We start from the raw sequence: 10521 nt of genomic DNA on the forward strand, positions 1-10521 counted from the left end.
CAGAAGGGCCTCAAAGACCCATGGCCAACAAACAACATCAGGACCACAGACAGGACAGGCTCAGAGAAACATGAATAAAGCCATACAAAGGACCCCAGAAGACCAATGTTTTCATCTCCCAAAGAGTGGTGATGCAAATACTATTTTATTTATTTTCAGAACTTTCATTTATATATTTCATGCGTTTGTGGAGGGGTTGGAGGATGCATGTTGCCATGCATGCATGTGGAAGTCAGAGGAAAACTTATATGTAGGTTCTACTATCTAACTCAGGCTGCCAGGCTCCAGGGCATGCACATTTACCCAATGAGCCATTTTGCCACCAGCCTCAACAATTACTTTTAAAGTTGCTGCAGTTCATTGACTTTAACATTCTGAAGTTTATAGATGTCACATTGATATTAACAAATATTTGATAATGTCCCACTTCTTAAAATAGTCTACCATCTTGCATACACACTGGGTGACCATGGCTGACTTTTTCATGTTGGCATGATGTGACTTTTTCTTGTTTGTATTTATTGCCATCAAGCATCCCCTTTGTCTGAGGTATTTGTCACAGTGCCCTCTCTATTCCTAGAATTCTTTTGTTCCTCTCCTCTAGTCACTATCTTATTTATAAACAAGATGTACTCATGACCACTGCTCTGACCCAGCTGGCCGAGTTAGCGCTGTGTTTTGCATCCTGCACTTGTACTGCTTGAGAAGCACCACAGACACAGACACTGGAACTAATCTCTCTGCACGTTTGTTGTTTCATGTGAGTCTGGTCTGTGCCCTTCACCTGGTACCAGCATTCCTCTGGCCATGACTTACTACTAACCATGGAGAGGTGCCAGGTTGCATTCTTTTAAAATAATTTCATGCCATGTGTTAGTTTATGCATTCAATAAATATTTGCTGAGAAGATGGCTGCATGAAATCTTGTGCAGTATGTGGTTACATCAGTTAGGAGGCCTCTGTTTCTGCTTCAGGGATTCAAGAATAGACAGATGCATAGTCGTTAAGCAACCAGTGATATGGGATTGCTGTGAGGACTAATCCTTGGTGTGATGAAGCCTTTAAGGAGGCTCTTGGTCTCAGAAGAGCATCTCTGAGTGAGAAGAAACCACAGGTAGAGTTGGGATAAAGGGATTACAATGGAGGTCAGTTTTCCCAGAAACACTGAGGTAGTATCTCACTTGCCACGCGATGTTTTTTAGGGGCTATTCCTTTCATGATTAGGAATATTGAAAAGCCCAGCAAAGTATCTTGGATAAATGACAGCCTTGGCCTCAGCTAGGAGGGAGTCTGGAGCATGGATTGATCACAAGGTTTTCTTTACATTTATACACAAGTAGCCCAGGTTTGGAATAGCAGGTGCACAGTATCTCCAATATAGGTTAAAGCCAGGACTTCCAAAATGAGATATCTCCCTTTATGTGATGATGGTTTCCTATAAAAAGGATCAGAAAGTATGTCATCAGCAGCTGCCATATGCATCAGGCAAGGGATGTGCACATTGGACTAGTAAAGAGGACATGGCAGGATGGTTGATACAAACTGACATTTAGATAGGACGTGAAGAAATGACTCAACTGTGGAAGAGAAGTGACATCACGCAGATGAAATGAAAAGGAGGGACATTGTAGTAAAATATTAACCAGCTAAGGATTCTATTTCCTACTATCCACCACACACTCAGATGCACAAGGTGTCCATGCAGACACATACATGCACAAGCACACACAGCCTTTTCTATTAAGAATGTTCCCTCTGTTTCCACTCATGTGTTTTAAAAGTTCCCACTCATGACTTCGTTCTGTAGCTCTAAAACCTTCCTGAAACATCTACCACCCTGGAACATGGGATTTATATGTAGCTTATATCTGTGTTTCCAGGGCACAGTTACTTAAATTTGACTCTAGAATAAATATTCTCTTATCCTGAAAAAAAGAAACAAACTGTTCCCAGCAGCCATTTGTGTGTTGCTGCACAGAGAGGCTTGGGTTAATCCTTCAGGAAAGCTATTTGGGGACATGTGTGACCTTGTGCTTGTGCTTTCATTATTGTGGGGTATGATCGGGGGTGATTTTAAAAATGTGTTTGCATCGAGATGTTAGGGGTATTTCAGCATTTCATCCACCAAAGGTTTAAAATATGCTTTCCTGACAGCAGAGAGGGATACGAGCTGAAGCACTGCCATTAGGTGTTCTTTCATAGGCAAGCATGGGGCATCATCTACTTATTATAAAGGAGCTTCTCATGGAATAACTGCAGAATGTTATGCTCCAAGTAGTCACAGGAGGGGAATTATATTATCAAGTCACTGCAAGAGAGACCTTTGCATGACAGGGCTCACTGAATCTCTGATACCCACTCTAACATCTCATTCCTTACCTATATAAATACATCTCCCAAATGCTATTTTGCCCAGAATATTTGAAAATAACCAATTTTCTTTTGAAGAATCTTAGCTCACCATTTAAAAGAAAATGATGCCTTCTTCATGACACTTTGAGGATGTGTGTGGTTCAAAGCCACTCGGGATTTATTGTTACAAGGTCTGCAATTGCGTGCGTTTTACTTAAATAACACATTTCACTCTGACACGAGTAGTTCTGTGTTGCTGAATATTGAGTAGGAGCTAGTTTCCTGCTCTAAGGTTCACAGTACCACTAAAGAGATGGCTGTGGCCCATAAAGGAAAAGGTGGAACAGGGTCTATCAGTCCCTAAGGAGAGGTGACCTGGAAAAAGGCATGGAGGCAGGAAGACGAAAATCATGACTGTATCCATGCAGCCTTTAAAGAGAGACACAGATATATCTGTCATACTGTGGATGTTGCCCATGTGGAGTGAGAATAGCTGTGTGTGTGTGTGTGTGTGTGTGTGTGTGTGTGTGTGTGTGTGTTCATGCACGCACACATGTATGTGCATGTGTGCATGTGTGCACATGCCCCAGATCTGACCCTCGCAAACTGTTACAAATTGTACTTCCCAATCTTCTCTAAAATCACTTCTCTTTTACACAGTCGACCGGCTATTCCCTGTGAAAGAAGCCTAGTCAGTTTGACCTCTCTTCTGCATCTTCTAAACTCTTGGCCAAGATCTTCTGGTAAGCTATTTCAATCACTTCCCCATGACCTGAGCTGGCAATATTCTCCTCCTATGCAAGCAACACTTGACTGCTATAATAGAACAGGGATGTAGAATGGAAAATTAGCACAGTTCAGTTCATTGAAATGTGTTATGTAGAGGGTTGCAAAGTTAATGCTTAGCTCAATGACTAAAGTGTTTATTTTGTGTTGCAGTTGCATTTTGATTTGATTTGTTTGTTTTGTTTTGTTCTGTTTCTGGTCAAAAACACAAACTACAATCACCTGGGAAGAAAAGCCTCAGCTTAGAAAATGTCACTATTAGATTGGCTATAGATAAGCCTGCAGGGGCATTTTATTGATTAACTATTGATGTGAGCAGGCCCAAACCACACTGGGCAGTGCTACCACTGGAAGGGTTGTCCTGAGTACTATACAAAAGCAATCCAGCAAGCAATGACCCTCCAATGTCACTACTTTGGTTCCAGATTCTTGGTTCCTGCATTGACCTTCTTCAATGATGGGCTATAATCTGTGAGGTGAAATAAATCCTTTCTTGTCCAAGTTGCTTTTGCCCATGGCCTTTATTACAGTAATTGAAAGCAAACTATGAAAACATATAGAGAGGAATATAAATTTCCAGCATCTATGTAAAACCTTGGTCCAGCCAAAGAACCCAGTAATCTCAGTAGTGGGGCCAGCATGAAGACAGGATCCCTGGAGCTGGCTGAGCAGACAGCCTGTCCAACTCAGTGAGTTCTACACTCAGCAAGGGACCCTGTCTCAAAAAGTAAGGTATGGAGCAATGGAAGATGAAATACAATGTCAGATTTTGGCATTTGCATGCATATCCAAGTCCACACAACTGTAAAGATATATACATATATACAAATGTACACAGGCCATACACACATAAGTATATAGAAACAGAGATACAGATAGGATAGATAGATAGATAGATAGATAGATAGATAGATAGATAGATAGATAGATAGAAGATGATAAATAGATGATAGATACATATATACATAGGTAGAAGATAGATAGATAGATAGATAGATAGATAGATAGATAGATAGATAGAGATAGATGGATGGATAGATAGATAGATAAATAGATAGATGATAAATAGATGATAGATACATATATACATAGGTAGAAGATAGATAGATAGATAGATAGATAGATAGATAGATAGATAGATAGATAGATAAATAGATAGATAAGCAGACAGCAAGATAGATAGATAGATAGATAGATAGATAGATAGATAGATAGATAGATAGATAAGCAGATAGCTAGATCATGGACAGATGATGATGAAGATAGATAGATAGGTAGATAGATAGATAGACAGACAGACAGACAGACAGACAGACAGACAGACAGATAGATAGATAGATAGAAATTTACATGGCTATGTTAGGAATAGTGTAATGATATTTCTCAATTAATTCTAAAAACAACTTTGAAAGTCGGTAATGATTCAAAAGAGAAAAAAAATCCTTTACTTGTTAAAATCATGAAGCTACAGAAATTGTCAGGGAATTCATTAAAGTCCATCTATCCGTATCACTTGTCAGGGTCTACTCCCTGGCCCTGTGTGTGAGTATGAGTGTGTCTGTGTAAAGATTAAAACAGAGACAGAAGGAACACCCATTCAGAGCCTGCCCCACATGCGGCCCATACATATACAGCCATCCAATTAGACAAGATGGATGAAGCAAAGAAGTGCAGGCCGACAGGAGCCGGATGTAGATCGCTCCTGAGAGACACAGCCAGAATACAGCAAACACAGAGGCGTATGCCAGCAGCAAACCACTGAATTGAGAATAGGACCCCTGTTGAAGGAATCAGAGAAAGAACTGGAAGAGCTTGAAGGGGCTCGAGACTCCATATGTACAACAATGCCAAGCAACCAGAGCTTCCAGGGACTAAGCCACTACCTAAAGACTATACATGGACTGACCCTGGACTCTGACCTCATAGATAGCAATGAATAGCCTAGTAAGAGCACCAGTGGAAGGGGAAGCCCTGGGTCCTGCTAAGACTGAACCCCCAGTGAACTAGATTGTTGGGGGGAGGGCGGCAAGGGGGGAGGATGGGAAGGGGAACATCCATAGAGAAGGGGAGGGGGGAGGGGGATGTTTGCCCAGAAACCGGGAAAGGGAATAACACTCGAAATGTATATAAGAAATACTCAAGTTAATTAAAAAAAATAAAAGAATGTATATGTGCATATGTGTGTGTGTTAGGGTATACATGAATGTGTAAGAGAGTATGTATATGTGTATGTGAGTGTGTGTGTCTGTTGAGTATATGAAAGTGTCTGTTTGTGAAAGTCTCTATGTGTATGTGAGTATATGTATATGAAAATGTGCTGAGTGTGTGTATATGTGTGTCTGTTATGAGAGTGTGTATGTTTGTATGTGTGTGTCAGTGTGTGAATATGTGAATCTTCTGGTCCAAGAGACCAATTTGTCAGGCAAAACATGCCTACCTTTGCAATAGTGGCATGAATGTCAGTGCCACAGCCAACTCATCTCAAAGGATATCAGACATATTCCACAGGAATACATCCATGCCTGATACAAGAAAATAAATTGGTCAGAACCAATGAAAGATTGTAGGTAGTAGAAGGAAAAGAAATACTGTTGTGTAGCTAAATGGACATGCTATTGAGCTGCCGTCTAGATAGGTATGTTTATACCCACAGACAAATGTAACTCTCAGTGTAAATCAGAGAAAGGTGGAGGCTACACAGACTCAAGGCCACACAAGAGGATGAAGGTAGTCCTAAACAAGACATTTCTCTCATCCCATTTAAGGTCTGGGAGATACTATGGCAGGAACAGCACAGAAAAATAAATGAAGGAGGAAGATGATATGGGTACGGATTTAACTATCTTTCAGCTTAAATGGTCATTTTTCAAATTCGTGTGACTTCAGATGTGACTCAAGCTTCCCTGTACAATGCATAAATAAGGAGTATACAGGCACTTCTTTTTTCTGGGCTATTTCAAGTACATTCTGTTCAAAGACATTAGGTGGGAAAGGTTAATGCTAAAATGAAGCAGGTAAATGGGGGCTGATAGGATTGCAGTGATAGATGGTCTCTTGAATCCTGCCTAATGTGGGAGTGCTGGGTGCTGATGAGCCCTGTGGATGGTGCATCTGACCTCTATTTGCCATAATCACAGCATAGATTTCAGGTCATTCCCTGAAAGAGAATATCTGGAGTTTATTGTTTAACTGCAGAGACTCTCTGCTTAGAAATATTTCTGGGACAGATGTGTGGTGGTTCCTCAAACATTGCATGAAGTTGAGATTGTTGGAAAGAAGTCTTATAAGTCTCAAACTTGTTCATGTATTTTTTTAAAAAAAAATGTGTCTAGCTCTGTTCTAGTTCTCATATGTCTCTACTTGAGATGTGTAAATATATTGATGACCTGTTCTCTTTGCCTGTCTCCCACCTTCTATACCTATTCTTTACCTATTTCAGGAAGATGCTTTCTCACATCTGATTTCCTACAAAGTGCCTGCCACAATCTCGCCCATCTCTCGCCAACTGGTATACTGTCTCTGCTTTCCAAAATTCTAGATACTCAACATCAACTCCTACAGAAGACAAAGAATTAATAAGAACTATGTCCAGAAGACACTAGCCCCACTCTTCCAACCCCATCACTGTGCTCAGTAGATTCCCTGGTTTATAATCCAACTGGAAGAACTGAGGCAGGCACTCCTGTATGCTGGCTCCCCATATATGACCAACCACTCACATATAAGGTCGGATGCTCTCCTTTCTCTCTGTCATCAAGCCACTGAATTCATCAGGAAGGAGTCCTCTATCAGCTCAAGTGCTTTGAGCTCATGTGCTCTGGGCTCCCCACTATTTAGTGGGCAGCTCCAGCAGGCATTGAAATAGGCTCTTATCTCAACTTGAACCCGAAACCTGTGACTCTACTTTATTCTCCAAATACAGAAGCCCAAAAACCAAGAAGTAGGAAGGTAATGTCAGTGATGTCAGTGGTACAGCACTGCGCATGGTGTATGGATGCATCCCTCTGCGTTGTAAAGAAGAAAAGTCTTCACTCAGAAGTGGTAAGAATCAGTTGGTTCACCTTTTCACTTGGCCAGATCATTATTTCTTATTATTTATTATCATTAAAATAAGGCAGCAAAAAAATTGAAAGGGCAATGAAGAAAAGCAGCGTCATTTTCAAATTGTACTTTATTCTCTACTTCCCAGAGCAATGTCTAAAGGAAACCAGATCATACAGAGGCATTCACTCATAAAACCATACTCCAAAACCAGTCATGCTCCGGGGATTTGAATAACTGATGCAAACGATTTAGCTCTCTGAGAGTGGGGCTTCCCTAAGGCTGAGAACTTTGTTACCTTGTTCATGGCTACATTCTCAGGATATCAACCTATCTAGAACATACATAGATGGACACTTATAACAAATACTGGAAACTGAATTGCAAGTTCACTTCACACTAAAGATTCACCCCTTAGTGAATGTGTGTGCAATAGCAGATAGGTTCTTTCTCTTCTTTAATTTATTAAAGGACAAGAATAAAGTTGAGAGCAAAGTGAAATTAAAGCTTACTTATGAGTGTTACAGACTCTTTAAATACATGAACAGAGAGGCTCCAGAGGCCATAATTCCCTAGGGAAAAATGTATATGGGTTTCAAATGCCCCATGTTGGGATACCTTCCCTTCAGGTTTCTTTTGGTCTGCAGATTGGCTCACCATTTCTGTATGAGCATGGAAATAATAATAATAATAATAATAATAATAATAATAGGAAAATTGATATATTACTAACATTTTATATAAATAAAAGTGACCAAAGGCAATAATGTGAGTAACATTGCCTAGATAGCCTTAATAAAATGGACAAAGTTCTAGATACTGAGAACTTATCAGATCACATCACCCTGTACTAGGATGCCTACGTGTAACCATAGATAGTATGAAATCTGTAGCAATAATCAAATTGCTTCAATGAAGGAAAGCTTGAGATCAGACCTTACTCAAATTTATCGAATACTTACAGGAGAACTAACATCAACCCTTACATTTTTCTGAAAGAATGAACATAATATAATTTTAACTCATATTATGCAACTAGTGTTACATCAAGATAAAAACCACATGAGTATACTTGCAGAAAATGAGATGATAACCTCAAGTTCTGTGACTATTGAAGCAAAAATATACAACAAAACTGTAGCATGCTCCACTCAGGAACACCTTGAAAGTATCACACACCATGGGTAAGTAAGATGCAGGATGGTTCCACGCATGAAACTCTACCGACTGATGCATCTCTGTAATAGAATGGAGAGCAACTCAGTGACAGTCACCCCAACTTCCCCTCAGATACCCCACCACTTTAGTCACTAGACCAAAATCCCTACAGTTCTGACTAGAGACAAGGCTCAGTGATTGAAAGCACTTTCTGCTGTTCCAGAGACCCAAGTTTAGTTCTCAACACACACATCAGGTGCTTCACAATTCCTTACAGCTCCACCCTACAGAGTTTTGTGTCCTCTTCTGGCACCTGAATACATGTAGTATAAGCGAATGGACTAATGGTGAGATCAAGGCCAGCCTGGGCTATGTAACAAGACCATATCCAAAACAATAAGTAAATAAAAGTTTAGAAAGAAAGAAAAACAGGAAAAAGAAAGACAGAAGTAGATGAGGAGGACAAGGGGGGTGGAAGAGGAAGAAGGATGAGGAGGAGGGAAGGTAGGAAGAAAGAAAGGAGAGGAAGTTGTTGTACTTATTTGGAAATACTGTGCACAACTGTAGGGTAAGAAGGTACCAGTGTCCTTGTGTTATGATCAGACCGTCAACATTGTGTCCATCAAGTTTATCCTCTACAGAAGACCAAATGTCAAAGTGATTTGTAATCACCCAGAGTAACAAAATCATGGCACAAACATGGGACATTTGAAGATGGAATACTTATTTGGTACAACTACATCCTTGAAGAGTCTTAAAAGAGTAGCATCAAGTCCAGATTGAACATTTGTATAGCAAAGAGCCCTGCCCTAAAACAGACGAGGCAGCTTCTCATCATGATGCAAGACACAAAGTCCCAGAAACAATCCTGAAACCCAGCCAGGCCACAGAAGTACTTCTGTGTGGTGTCTCATAATCTAATTTAATCTTTATATGTTGCACTTTTCTTTTGATTCTTTTAGCCTTATTTGTGTTTTTATACAAATCAATATTCTCATTATCCAATGTCATTGTTCACATCTGCAAAATTTCCAGCACTAGAGCATATTTTTGTATGTATTTGTTTTTTGTTTGTTTGTTTGTTTGTTGAAGATTTGACTGTTATGCCCGTTGTGATCTTGAGTTTAATTTGCACATAAGTATTGAGCATATTTAAAATGTAGAGCATTTTTCAACAAATACCTAAATGTGCATTAGGTGAAAGGTAAAAACTTCAGTAGTCCCTTGCTGTGAGTGATTGCAGATTGTATGTAGATGTCTCAGACAGCTGCAATAGAAGCTGGCAAATGCAATGAACAGCTACAAGGCTATGCACTTTTTTGGGGGGTATGTCTCTCTCCTAATACTTCTCATTTTATTATAATAATTACTGTGCTGGTATTTTATCACTGGTTTATAATATATATTTATGTATTCAAAGGTAAATTATCATTGTCCATTTTATAATGTAAGATGGTTTGTAAAATATTTATTCTGTGTTTGTGCTTTCCAAACAAATGACCTTTCAAATATAATTATATATCTTTAAAAAGTTTAAGATCATTTTTCCTAGACTATGTTTTCAAGATACTGATCATTTTAGATCTCATGTTTCAGGGTTCTAATCATTTTGGAATTGACCATTTGGGATAATGGCCTGAAAGATTTAAGAAAAGCAAGTTTATTGATCATATTGCAAGAGACAACAGCTGGGTAGGCAGTAAAATGAAGATTGATGGCCAGGGACTGTTTTTTCTGATTATGATCAAATATCTATTCCAAATCACAATTATCTAAACAGTTAAAGAAAAAATATTTTAAAAGTTCATGCTATCTCATAATAAAAATTAGCCAGTAAAAAAGCAACAGACACTTGCCCTTACTCTTCTCTGCTCTCATGACCTCTCTGTCTCTGCTCCTTCTCTCTATCTCCCTCCACTTCCCTCCATGTGCTCATGGCCGGCCTCCTTTGTTCCTCCCTTCTTCTCTTCTTCTTCTCTCATTAAACCTCTCAACAGAAAATAAAAAGGTCCACCATGTATGCCATATATCATATGTCAGGAATGAAACCATAATATCTACCATAAACACTTCTTTCTATTCCACACTGAATATTCTAACCAAAATTTTCAACCAAAGCAATTGGCCATGAAAAAGGAAGACGTAAAATTTGCTTTCAGACAACACAAGTTAATTTGTAATAAA

General features: G+C 39.3%; 1 protein-coding gene across 5 annotated transcripts in view; it reads left to right on the top strand.

Moving 5' to 3' along the window:
- Positions 1 to 10521, top strand: part of LOC103690464 (uncharacterized) — a 45561-nt gene that overhangs the window by 16271 nt on the left and 18769 nt on the right. For 3 of the 5 annotated variants that reach the window (XR_015627397.1, XR_015627399.1, XR_015627398.1), the window contains exons 3-5: positions 3013 to 3095; positions 6578 to 6724; positions 7061 to 7179. The gene's annotated coding sequence lies outside the window, so the exon portion shown is untranslated. Of the gene's footprint in view, positions 1 to 3012; positions 3096 to 6577; positions 7180 to 10521 lie in introns of those variants that run through there. The other 2 variants (XM_087564097.1, XR_015627400.1) reach the window with 2 other exon arrangements.

The sequence above is a fragment of the Rattus norvegicus genome, chromosome 8, assembly GCF_021556685.1.
Source record: "Rattus norvegicus strain SHRSP/BbbUtx chromosome 8, alternate assembly SHRSP_T2T, whole genome shotgun sequence".
Lineage (NCBI taxonomy): Eukaryota > Metazoa > Chordata > Mammalia > Rodentia > Muridae > Rattus > Rattus norvegicus.